Raw genomic sequence first — 13,279 nt, 5'->3', positions numbered from 1 at the left:
ATATGGATTTTGAATTTTGAATTTAAGCCATTTCCTTTCGTTTATTTATTTAAAAAAAAACACGAAAGAAGCAACGAAAAAAGAGAAACAAGAAAAAACGAGAATTTAAAAAAAGCAGAGACCTTCTGCTGATTTCTGTGCGCCTGGTATTTTAGAATTGAATTTAACGGTTTTCTGGCATTTGAGCGTTGGAAAGTGGTGGCAGAAAATGAGAAAAATTATAGCGAAAAGAGAGGGCAACGAAATACAAAGAGAAACAAGAAAAAACGAGAATTTAAAAAAAGCCGCGACCTTCTGCTGATTTCTGGGCGCCTGGTATCTCTGATTTGAATTTAACGGTTTTCTGCCATTTGAGCGGTGGAAAGTGGTGGCAGAAAATGAGAAAAAATATAGCGAAAAGAGAGGGCATCGAAATACAAAGATAAACAAGAAAAAAAGAGAATTTAGAAAAAGCAGCGACCTTCTGCTGATTTCTGTGCGCCTGGTATCTCAAATTTGAATTTAACTGTTTTCTGCCATTTGAGCGGTGGAAAGTGGAGGCAGAAAATGAGAAAAATTAGAGCGAAAAGAGAGAGCAACGAAATACAAAGAGAAACAAGAAAAAACGAGAATTTAAAAAAAGCAGCGACCTTCTGCTGATTTCTGTGCGCCTGGTATCTCAGATTTGAATTTAACGGTTTTCTGCCATTTGAGCGGTGGAAAGTGGAGGCAGAAAATAAGAAAAAATATAGCGAAAAGAGAGGGCAACGAAATACAAAGAGAACCAAGAAAAAAAGAGAATTTAAAAAAAGCAGCGACCTTCTGCTGATTTCTGTGCGCCTGGTATCTCAGATTTGAATTTAACGGTTTTCTGGCATTTGAGCGGTGGAAAGTGGAGGCAGAAAATGAGAAAAATTATAGCGAAAAGAGAGGGCAACGAAATACAAAGAGAAACAAGAAAAAACGAGAATTTAAAAAAAGCAGCGACCTTCTGCTGATTTCTGTGCGCCTGGTATCTCAGATTTGAATTTAACGGTTTTCTGCCATTTGAGCGGTGGAAAGTGGAGGCAGAAAACGAGAAAAATTAGAGCGAAAAGAGAGAGCAACGAAACACGAAGAGAAAACAAGAAAAAACGAGAATTTAAAAAAAGCAGCGACCTTCTGCTGATTTCTGTGCGCCTGGTATCTCCGATTTGAATTTAACGGTTTTCTGCCATTTGAGCGGTGGAAAGTGGAGGCAGAAAATGAGAAAAATTAGAACGAAAAGAGAGAGCAACGAAATACAAAGAGAAACAAGAAAAAAAGAGAATTTAAAAAAGCAGCGACCTTCTGCTGATTTCTGTTCGCCTGGTATCTCAGATTTGAATTTAACGGTTTTCCGCCATTTGAGCGGTGGAAAGTGGAGGCAGAAAATGAGAAAAATTAGAGCGAAAAGAGAGAGCAACGAAACACGAAGAGAAACAAGAAAAAACGAGAATTTAAAAAAAGCAGCGACCTTCTGCTGATTTCTGTTCGCCTGGTATTTCAGATTTGAATTTAACGGTTTTCTGCCATTTGAGCGTTGGAAAGTGGAGGCAGAAAATGAGAAAAATTAGAGCGAAAAGAGAGGGCAACGAAATACAAAGAGAAACAAGAAAAAACGAGAATTTAAAAAAAGCAGCGACCTTCTGCTGATTTCTAGTTCACCTGGTATCTCAGATTTGAATTTAACGGTTTTCTGCCATTTGAGCGGTGGAAAGTGGAGGCAGAAAATGAGAAAAATTAGAGCGAAAAGAGAGAGCAACGAAATACAAAGAGAAACAAGAAAAAAAAGAGAATTTAGAAAAAGCAGCGACCTTCTGCTGATTTCTGTGCGCCTGGTATCTCAAATTTGAATTTAACGGTTTTCTGCCATTTGAGCGGTGGAAAGTGGAGGCAGAAAATGAGAAAAATTAGAGCGAAAAGAGAGAGCAACGAAATACAAAGAGAAACAAGAAAAAACGAGAATTTAAAAAAAGCAGCGACCTTCTGCTGATTTCTGTACGCCTGGTATCTCAGATTTGAATTTAACGGTTTTCTGCCATTTGAGCGGTGGAAAGTGGAGGCAGAAAATGAGAAAAATTAGAGCGAAAAGAAGAGCAACGAAATACAAAGAGAACCAAAAAAAAAAAGAATTTAAAAAAAGCAGCGACCTTCTGCTGATTTCTGTGCGCCTGGTATCTCAGATTTGAATTTAACGGTTTTCCGCCATTTGAGCGGTGGAAAGTGGAGGCAGAAAATGAGAAAAATTAGAGCGAAAAGAGAGGGCAACGAAATACAAAGAGAAACAAGAAAAAACGAGAATTTAAAAAAAGCAGCGACCTTCTGCTGATTTCTGTGCGCCTGGTATCTCCGATTTGAATTTAACGGTTTTCCGCCATTTGAGCGGTGGAAAGTGGAGGCAGAAAAATGAGAAAAATTAGAGCGAAAAGAGAGAGCAACGAAACACGAAGAGAAACAAGAAAAAACGAGAATTTAAAAAAAGCAGCGACCTTCTGCTGATTTCTGTGCGCCTGGTATCTCAGATTTGAATTTAACGGTTTTCCGCCATTTGAGCGGTGGAAAGTGGAGGCAGAAAATGAGAAAAATTAGAGCGAAAAGAGAGAGCAACGAAACACGAAGAGAAACAAGAAAAAACGAGAATTTAAAAAAGCAGCGACCTTCTGCTGATTTCTGTGCGCCTGGTATCTCAGATTTGAATTTAACGGTTTTCTGCCATTTGAGCGGTGGAAAGTGGAGGCAGAAAACGAGAAAAATTAGAGCGAAAAGAGAGAGCAACGAAACACGAAGAGAAACAAGAAAAAACGAGAATTTAAAAAAGCAGCGACCTTCTGCTGATTTCTGTGCGCCTGGTATCTCCGATTTGAATTTAACGGTTTTCTGCCATTTGAGCGGTGGAAAGTGGAGGCAGAAAATGAGAAAAATTAGAGCGAAAAGAGAGAGCAACGAAATACAAAGAGAAACAAGAAAAAAAGAGAATTTAAAAAAAGCAGCGACCTTCTGCTGATTTCTGTGCGCCTGGTATCTTAGATTTGAATTTAACGGTTTTCTGCCATTTGAGCGGTGGAAAGTGGAGGCAGAAAACGAGAAAAATTAGAGCGAAAAGAGAAGGCAACGAAATACAAAGAGAAACAAGAAAAAAAGAGAATTTAAAAAAAGCAGCGACCTTCTGCTGATTTCTATTCGCCTGGTATCTCAGATTTGAATTTAACGGTTTTCTGCCATTTGAGCGGTGGAAAGTGGAGGCAGAAAACGAGAAAAATTAGAGCGAAAAGAGAGAGCAACGAAACACGAAGAGAAACAAGAAAAAGCGAGAATTTAAAAAAAGCAGCGACCTTCTGCTGTTTTCTGTGCGCCTGGTATCTCCGATTTGAATTTAACGGTTTCCGCCATTTGAGCGGTGGAAAGTGGAGGCAGAAAATGAGAAAAATTAGAGCGAAAAGAGAGAGCAACGAAACACGAAAGAGAAACAAGAAAAAACGGAATTTAAAAAAAGCAGCGACCTTCTGCTGATTTCTGTGCGCCTGGTATCTCAGATTTGAATTTAACGGTTTTCTGCCATTTGAGCGGTGGAAAGTGGAGGCAGAAAACGAGAAAAATTAGAGCGAAAAGAGAGAGCAACGAAATACAAAGAGAAACAAGAAAAAAAGAGAATTTAAAAAAAGCAGCGACCTTCTGCTGATTTCTGTTCGCCTGGTATCTCAGATTTGAATTTAACGGTTTTCCGCCATTTGAGCGGTGGAAAGTGGAGGCAGAAAACGAGAAAAATTAGAGCGAAAAGAGAGAGCAACGAAACACAAAGAGAAACAAGAAAAAACGAGAATTTAAAAAAAGCAGCGACCTTCTGCTGATTTCTGTGCGCCTGGTATTTCAGATTTGAATTTAACGGTTTTCCGCCATTTGAGCGGTGGAAAGTGGAGGCAGAAAATGAGAAAAATTAGAGCGAAAAGAGAGAGCAACGAAACACGAAGAGAAACAAGAAAAAACGAGAATTTAAAAAAAGCAGCGACCTTCTGCTGATTTCTGTGCGCCTGGTATTTCAGATTTGAATTTAACGGTTTTCTGCCATTTGAGCGGTGGAAAGTGGAGGCAGAAAATGAGAAAAATTAGAGCGAAAAGAGAGAGCAACGAAACACAAAGAGAAACAAGAAAAAACGAGAATTTAAAAAAGCAGCGACCTTCTGCTGATTTCTGTTCACCTGGTATTTCAGATTTGAATTTAACGGTTTTCTGCCATTTGAGCGGTGGAAAGTGGAGGCAGAAAATGAGAAAAATTAGAGCGAAAAGAGAGAGCAACGAAATACAAAGAGAAACAAGAAAAAACGAGAATTTAAAAAAAGCAGCGACCTTCTGCTGATTTCTGTGCGCCTGGTATCTCAGATTTGAATTTAACCGTTTTCTGCCGTTGGAGCGGTGGAAAGTGGAGGAAGAAAATGAGAAAAATTAGAGCGAAAAGAGAGAGCAACGAAATACAAAGAGAAACAAGAAAAAACGAGAATTTAAAAAAAGCAGCGACCTTCTGCTGATTTCTGTGCGCCTGGTATCTCAGATTTGAATTTAACCGTTTTCTGCCATTTGAGCGGTGGAAAGTGGAGGCAGAAAATGAGAAAAAGTAAAGCGAAAAGAGAGAGCAACGAAACACAAAGAGAAACAAGAAAAAGCGAGAATTTAAAAAAAGCAGCGACCTTCTGCTGATTTCTGTTCACCTGGTATTTCAGATTTGAATTTAACGGTTTTCCGCCATTTGAGCGGTGGAAAGTGGAGGAAGAAAATGAGAAAAATTAGAGCGAAAAGAGAGAGCAACGAAATACAAAGAGAAACAAGAAAAAACGAGAATTTAAAAAAAGCAGCGACCTTCTGCTGATTTCTGTGCGCCTGGTATCTCAGATTTGAATTTAACCGTTTTCTGCCATTTGAGCGGTGGAAAGTGGAGGAAGAAAATGAGAAAAATTAGAGCAAAAAGCGAGAGAAACGAAACACAAAGAGAAACAAGAAAAAACGAGAATTTTAAAAATGCAGCGACCTTCTGCTGATTTCTGTTCACCTGGTATTTCAGATTTGAATTTAACGGTTTTCTGCCATTTGAGCGGTGGAAAGTGGAGGCAGAAAATGAGAAAAATTAAAGTGAAAAGAGAGAGCAACGAAACACAAAGAGAAACAAGAAAAAACGAGAATTTAAAAATAGCATCGACCTTCTGCTGATTTCTGTGCGCCTGGTATCTCAGATTTGAATTTAACGGTTTTCCGCCATTTGAGCGGTGGAAAGTGGAGGAAGAAAACGAGAAAAATTAGAGCAAAAAGAGAGAGAAACGAAACACAAAGAGAAACAAGAAAAAACGATAATTTAAAACAAGCAGCGACCTTCTGCTGATTTCTGTTCACCTGGTATTTCAGATTTGAATTTAACGGTTTTCTGCCATTTGAGCGGTGGAAAGTGGAGGCAGAAAATGAGAAAAATTATAGCGAAAAGAGAGGGCAACGAAATACAAAGAGAAACAAGAAAAAACGAGAATTTAAAAAAAAAAGCGACCTTCTGCTGATTTCTGCGCGCCTGGTATTTCAGATTTGAATTTAACGGTTTTCTGCCATTTGAGCGGTGGAAAGTGGAGGCAGAAAATGAGAAAAATTATAGCGAAAAGAGAGGGCAACGAAATACAAAGAGAAACAAGAAAAAAAGAGAAATTAAAAAAGCAGCGACCTTCTGCTGATTTCTGTGCGCCTGGTATCTCCGATTTGAATTTAACGGTTTTCTACCATTTGAGCGGTGGAAAGTGGAGGCAGAAAATGAGAAAAATTAGAGCGAAAAGAGAGAGCAACGAAATACAAAGAGAAACAAGAAAAAAAAAGAATTTAAAAAAAAGCAGCGACCGTCTGCTGATTTCTGTTCGCCTGGTATCTCAGATTTGAATTTAACGGTTTTCTGTCATTTGAGCGGTGGAAAGTGGAGGCAGAAAACGAGAAAAATTAGAGCGAAAAGAGAGAGCAACGAAATACAAAGAAGAAACAAGAAAAAAAAGAAATTAAAAACGCAGCGACCTTCTGCTGATTTCTGTGCGCCTGGTATCTCCGATTTGAATTTAACGGTTTTCTACCATTTGAGCGGTGGAAAGTGGAGGCAGAAAATGAGAAAAATTAGAGCGAAAAGAGAGAGCAACGAAACACGAAGAGAAACAAGAAAAAACGAGAATTTTAAAAATAGCAGCGACCTTCTGCTGTTCCTCCTGGTATTTCAGATTTGAATTTAACGGTTATTCAGCAGGGGGGAAGCAGCGACCTTCTGCTGATTTCTGTTCACCTGGTATTTCAGATTTGAATTTAACGGTTTTCCGCCATTTGAGCGGTGGAAAGTGGAGGAAGAAAACGAGAAAAATTAGAGCAAAAAGCGAGAGAAACGAAACACAAAGAGAAACAAGAAAAAACGAGAATTTAAAAATAGCATCGACCTTCTGCTGATTACTGTGCGCCTGGTATCTCAGATTTGAATTTAACGGTTTTCCGCCATTTGAGCGGTGGAAAGTGGAGGAAGAAAACGAGAAAAATTAGAGCAAAAAGCGAGAGAAACGAAACACAAAGAGAAACAAGAAAAAACGAGAATTTTAAAAATGCAGCGACCTTTTGCTGATTTCTGTTCACCTGGTATTTCAGATTTGAATTTAACGGTTTTCTGGCATTTGAGCAGTGGAAAGTGGAGGCAGAAAATGAGAAAAATTAGAAGCGAAAAGAGAGAGCAACGAAATACAAAGAGAAACAAGAAAAAACGAGAATTTAAAAAAAGCATCGACCTTCTGCTGATTTCTGTGCGCCTGGTATCTCAGATTTGAATTTAACGGTTTTCCGCCAGTTGAGCGGTGGAAAGTGGAGGAAGAAAACGAGAAAAATTAGAGCAAAAAGCGAGAGAAACGAAACACAAAGAGAAACAAGAAAAAACGAGAATTTAAAACAAGCAGCGACCTTCTGCTGATTTCTGTTCACCTGGTATTTCAGATTTGAATTTAACGGTTTTCTGCCATTTGAGCGGTGGAAAGTGGAGGCAGAAAATGAGAAAAAGTAAAGCGAAAAGAGAGAGCAACGAAATACAAAGAGAAACAAGAAAAAACGAGAATTTAAAAAAAGCATCGACCTTCTGCTGATTTCTGTGCGCCTGGTATCTCAGATTTGAATTTAACGGCTTTCCGCCATTTGAGCGGTGGAAAGTGGAGGCAGAAAATGAGAAAAATTAGAGCGAAAAGAGAGAGCAACGAAACACGAAGAGAAACAAGAAAAAACGAGAATTTTAAAAAAAGCAGCGACCTTCTGCTGATTTCTGCGCGCCTGGTATTTCAGATTTGAATTTAACGGTTTTCTGCCATTTGAGCGGTGGAAAGTGGAGGCAGAAAATGAGAAAAATTATAGCGAAAAGAGAGAGGCAACGAAATACAAAGAGAAACAAGAAAAAAAGAGAAATTAAAAAAGCAGCGACCTTCTGCTGATTTCTGTGCGCCTGGTATCTCCGATTTGAATTTAACGGTTTTCTACCATTTGAGCGGTGGAAAGTGGAGGCAGAAAACGAGAAAAATTAGAGCGAAAAGAGAGAGCAACGAAATACAAAGAGAAACAATAAAAAAAAGAGATTTTAAAAAAAGCAGCGACCTTCTGCTGATTTCTGTTCGCCTGGTATCTCAGATTTGAATTTAACGGTTTTCTGCCATTTGAGCGGTGGAAAGTGGAGGCAGAAAACGAGAAAAATTAGAGCGAAAAGAGAGAGCAACGAAACACGAAGAGAAACAAGAAAAAGCGAGAATTTAAAAAAAGCAGCGACCTTCTGCTGATTTCTGTTCACCTGGTATTTCAGATTTGAATTTAACGGTTTTCTCCCATTTGAGCGGTGGAAAGTGGAGGAAGAAAACGAGAAAAATTAGAGCAAAAAGCGAGAGAAACGAAACACAAAGAGAAACAAGAAAAAACGAGAATTTAAAAAAAGCATCGACCTTCTGCTGATTTCTGTGCGCCTGGTATCTCAGATTTGAATTTAACGGTTTTCCGCCATTTGAGCGGTGGAAAGTGGAGGAAGAAAACGAGAAAAATTAGAGCAAAAAGCGAGAGAAACGAAACACAAAGAGAAACAAGAAAAAACGAGAATTTAAAAAAAGCAGCGACCTTCTGCTGATTTCTGTTCACCTGGTATTTCAGATTTGAATTTAACGGTTTTCTGCCATTTGAGCGGTGGAAAGTGGAGGCAGAAAATGAGAAAAATTAAAGCGAAAAGAGAGAGCAACGAAATACAAAGAGAAACAAGAAAAAACGAGAATTTAAAAAAAGCATCGACCTTCTGCTGATTTCTGTGCGCCTGGTATCTCAGATTTGAATTTAACGGTTTTCCGCCATTTGAGCGGTGGAAAGTGGAGGCAGAAAATGAGAAAAATTAGAGCGAAAAGAGAGAGCAACGAAACACGAAGAGAAACAAGAAAAAACGAGAATTTAAAAAAAGCAGCGACCTTCTGCTGATTTCTGCGCGCCTGGTATTTCAGATTTGAATTTAACGGTTTTCTGCCATTTGAGCGGTGGAAAGTGGAGGCAGAAAATGAGAAAAATTATAGCGAAAAGAGAGGGCAACGATATACAAAGAGAAACAAGAAAAAAAGAGAAATTAAAAAAGCAGCGACCTTCTGCTGATTTCTGTGCGCCTGGTATCTCCGATTTGAATTTAACGGTTTTCTGCCATTTGAGCGGTGGAAAGTGGAGGCAGAAAACGAGAAAAATTAGAGCGAAAAGAGAGAGCAACGAAATACAAAGAGAAACAAGAAAAAAAGAGAATTTAAAAAAAAGCAGCGACCTTCTGCTGATTTCTGTGCGCCTGGTATCTCCGATTTGAATTTAACGGTTTTCTGCCATTTGAGCGGTGGAAAGTGGATGCAGAAAACGAGAAAAATTAGAGCGAAAAGAGAGAGCAACGAAATACAAAGAGAAACAAGAAAAAAGAGAATTTAAAAAAGAGCAGCGACCTTCTGCTGATTTCTGTTCGCCTGGTATCTCAGATTTGAATTTAACGGTTTTCTGGCATTTGAGCGGTGGAAAGTGGAGGCAGAAAATGAGAAAAATTATAGCGAAAAGAGAGGGCAACGAAATACAAAGAGAAACAAGAAAAAACGAGAATTTAAAAAAAGCAGCGACCTTCTGCTGATTTCTGTTCGCCTGGTATCTCAGATTTGAATTTAACGGTTTTCTGCCATTTGAGCGGTGGAAAGTAGAGGCAGAAAACGAGAAAAATTAGAGCGAAAAGAGAGAGCAACGAAACACGAAGAGAAACAAGAAAAAGCGAGAATTTAAAAAAAGCAGCGACCTTCTGCTGATTTCTGTTCACCTGGTATTTCAGATTTGAATTTAACGGTTTTCCGCCATTTGAGCGGTGGAAAGTGGAGGAAGAAAACGAGAAAAATTAGAGCAAAAAGCGAGAGAAACGAAACACAAAGAGAAACAAGAAAAAACGAGAATTTAAAACAAGCAGCGACCTTCTGCTGATTTCTGTTCACCTGGTATTTCAGATTTGAATTTAACGGTTTTCTGCCATTTGAGCGGTGGAAAGTGGAGGCAGAAAATGAGAAAAATTAAAGCGAAAAGAGAGAGCAACGAAATACAAAGAGAAACAAGAAAAAAACGAGAATTTAAAAAAAGCATCGACCTTCTTCTGATTTCTGTGCGCCTGGTATCTCAGATTTGAATTTAACGGTTTTCCGCCATTTGAGCGGTGGAAAGTGGAGGCAGAAAATGAGAAAAATTAGAGCGAAAAGAGAGAGCAACGAAATGCAAAGAGAAACAAGAAAAAAAGAGAATTAAAAAAAAGCAGCGACCTTCTGCTGATTTCTGTGCGCCTGGTATCTCAGATTTGAATTTAACGGTTTTCTGTCATTTGAGCGGTGGAAAATGGAGGCAGAAAATAAGAAAAAATATAGCGAAAAGAGAGGGCAACAAAATACAAAGAGAACCAAGAAAAAAAGAGAATTTAAAAAAAGGAGTGACCTTCTGCTGATTTCTGTGCGCCTGGTATCTCAAATTTGAATTTAACTGTTTTCTGCCATTTGAGCGGTGGAAAGTGGAGGCAGAAAACGAGAAAAAAAATAGCGAAAAGAGCGGGCAACGAAATACAAATAGAAACAAGAAAAAAAGAGAATTTAAAAGGAGCAGCGACCTTCTGCTGATTTCTGTGCGCCTGGTATCTCAGATTTGAATTTATTGGTTTTCTGCCATTTGAGCGGTAAAAAGTGGAGGCAGAAAATGAGAAAAATTAGAGCGAAACGAGAGAGCAACGAAACACGAAGAGAAGCAAGAAAAAACGAGAATTTAAAAAAAGCAGAGACCATCTGCTGATTTCTGTGCGCCTGGTATTTTAGAATTGAATGGTATTTTAGAATTGAATTTAACGGTTTTCTGGCATTTGAGCGTTGGAAAGTGGAGGCAGAAAATGAGAAAAATTGTAGCGAAAAGAGAGGGCAACGAAATACAAAGAGAAACAAGAAAAAACGAGAATTAAAAAAAGCCGCGACCCTCTGCTGATTTCTGGGCGCCTGGTATCTCTGATTTGAATTTAACGGTTTTCTGCCATTTGAGCGGTGGAAAGTGGAGGCAGAAAATGAGAAAAATTATAGCGAAAAGAGAGGGCAACGAAATACAAAGAGAAACAAGAAAAAACGAGAATTTAAAAAAAGCAGCGACCTTCTGCTGATTTCTGTTCGCCTGGTATCTCAGATTTGAATTTAACGGTTTTCTGCCATTTGAGCGGTGGAAAGTGGAGGCAGAAAATGAGAAAAATTAGAGCGAAAAGAGAGAGCAACGAAATACAAAGAGAAACAAGAAAAAAAGAGAAATTAAAAGAGCAGCGACCTTCTGCTGATTTCTGTTCGCCTGGTATCTCCGATTTGAATTTAACGGTTTTCTGCCATTTGAGCGGTGGAAAGTGGAGGCAGAAAACGAGAAAAATTATAGCGAAAAGAGAGGCAACGATATACAAAGAGAAACAAGAAAAAAGAGAATTTAAAAAAAGCAGCGACCTTCTGCTGATTTCTGTTCGCCTGGTATCTCAGATTTGAATTTAACGGTTTTCTGCCATTTGAGCGGTGGAAAGTAGAGGCAGAAAACGAGAAAAATTAGAGCGAAAAGAGAGAGCAACGAAATACAAAGAGAAACAAGAAAAAAAGAGAATTTTAAAAAAAGCAGCGACCTTCTGCTGATTTCTGTGCGCCTGGTATCTCAGATTTGAATTTAACGGTTTTCTGGCATTTGAGCGGTGGAAAGTGGAGGCAGAAAATGAGAAAAATTATAGCGAAAAGAGAGGGCAACGAAATACAAAGAGAAACAAGAAAAAACGAGAATTTAAAAAAAGCAGCGACCTTCTGCTGATTTCTGTTCGCCTGGTATCTCAGATTTGAATTTAACGGGTTTCTGCCATTTGAGAGGTGGAAAGTAGAGGCAGAAAACGAGAAAAATTAGAGCGAAAAGAGAGAGCAACGAAATACAAAGAGAAACAAGAAAAAACGAGAATTTAAAAAAAGCAGCGACCTTCTGCTGATTTCTGTTCACCTGGTATTTCAGATTTGAATTTAACGGTTTTCTGGCATTTGAGCGGTGGAAAGTGGAGGCAGAAAATGAGAAAAAGTAAAGCGAAAAGAGAGAGCAACGAAATACAAAGAGAAACAAGAAAAAACGAGAATTTAAAAAAAGCATCGACCTTCTGCTGATTTCTGTGCGCCTGGTATCTCAGATTTGAATTTAACGGTTTTCCGCCATTTGAGCGGTGGAAAGTGGAGGAAGAAAACGAGAAAAATTAGAGCAAAAAGCGAGAGAAACGAAACACAAAGAGAAACAAGAAAAAACGAGAATTTAAAACAAGCAGCGACCTTCTGCTGATTTCTGTTCACCTGGTATTTCAGATTTGAATTTAACGGTTTTCTGCCATTTGAGCGGTGGAAAGTGGAGGCAGAAAATGAGAAAAAGTAAAGCGAAAAGAGAGAGCAACGAAATACAAAGAGAAACAAGAAAAAAAAGAGAATTTAAAAAAAGCATCGACCTTCTGCTGATTTCTGTGCGCCTGGTATCTCAGATTTGAATTTAACGGTTTTCCGCCATTTGAGCGGTGGAAAGTGGAGGCAGAAAATGAGAAAAAATAAGAGCGAAAAGAGAGAGCAACGAAATGCAAAGAGAAACAAGAAAAAACGAGAATTTAAAAAAAGCAGCGACCTTCTGCTGATTTCTGTTCGCCTGGTATCTCAGATTTGAATTTAACGGTTTTCTGCCATTTGAGCGGTGGAAAGTGGAGGCAGAAAATGAGAAAAATTAGAGCGAAAAGAGAGAGCAACGAAATACAAAGAGAAACAAGAAAAAAAGAGAAATTAAAAGAGCAGCGACCTTCTGCTGATTTCTGTTCGCCTGGTATCCCAGATTTGAATTTAACCGTTTTCTGCCATTTGAGCGGTGGAAAGTGGAGGCAGAAATTGAGAAAAAATAGATCGAGAAAAAGAGAGAAACGAAATACAAAGAGAAACAAGAAAAAAAGAGAAATTAAAAAAGCTACCTCCTGCTGATTTCTGTTCGCCTGGTATCTCAGATTTGAATTTAACGGTTTTCTGCCATTTGAGCGGTGGAAAGTGGAGGCAGAAAATGAGAAAAATTAGAGCGAAAAGAGAGAGCAACGAAATACAAAGGAACCAAGAAAAAAAGAGAAATTAAAAAAGCAGCGACCTTCTGCTTATTTCTGTTCGCCTGGTATCCCAGATTTGAATTTAACCGTTTTCTGCCATTTGAAAGTGGAAAGTGGAGGCAGAAAATGAGAAAAAGTAGATCGAAAAAAAGAGAGAAACGAAATACAAAGAGAAACAAGAAAAAAAAAAATTAAAAAAGCAGCGACCTTCTGCTGATTTCTGTTTGCCTGGTATCTCAGATTTGAATTTAACGGTTTTCTGCCATTTGAGCGGTGGAAAGTGGAGGCAGAAAATGAGAAAAATTAGAGCGAAAAGAGAGAGCAACGAAATACAAAGAGAAACAAGAAAAAAGAGAAATTAAAAAAAAACAGCGACCTTCTGCTGATTTCTGTGCGCCTGGTATCTATGATTTGAATTAAACGGTTTTCTGTCATTTGAGCGGTGGAAAGTGGAGGCAGAAAATGAGAAAAATTAGAGCGAAAAGAGAGAGCAACGAAATACAAAGAGAAACAAGAAAATACGAAAAATTAAAAAAAGCCGCGACCTTCTGCTGATTTCTGTTCGCCTGGTATCCCAGATTTGAATTTAACCGTTTTCTGCCATTTGAGCAA

The sequence above is a fragment of the Drosophila obscura genome, unplaced genomic scaffold (genome assembly GCF_018151105.1).
Source record: "Drosophila obscura isolate BZ-5 IFL unplaced genomic scaffold, ASM1815110v1 contig_181, whole genome shotgun sequence".
Lineage (NCBI taxonomy): Eukaryota > Metazoa > Arthropoda > Insecta > Diptera > Drosophilidae > Drosophila > Drosophila obscura.
This window is presented reverse-complemented; position numbering follows the sequence as displayed.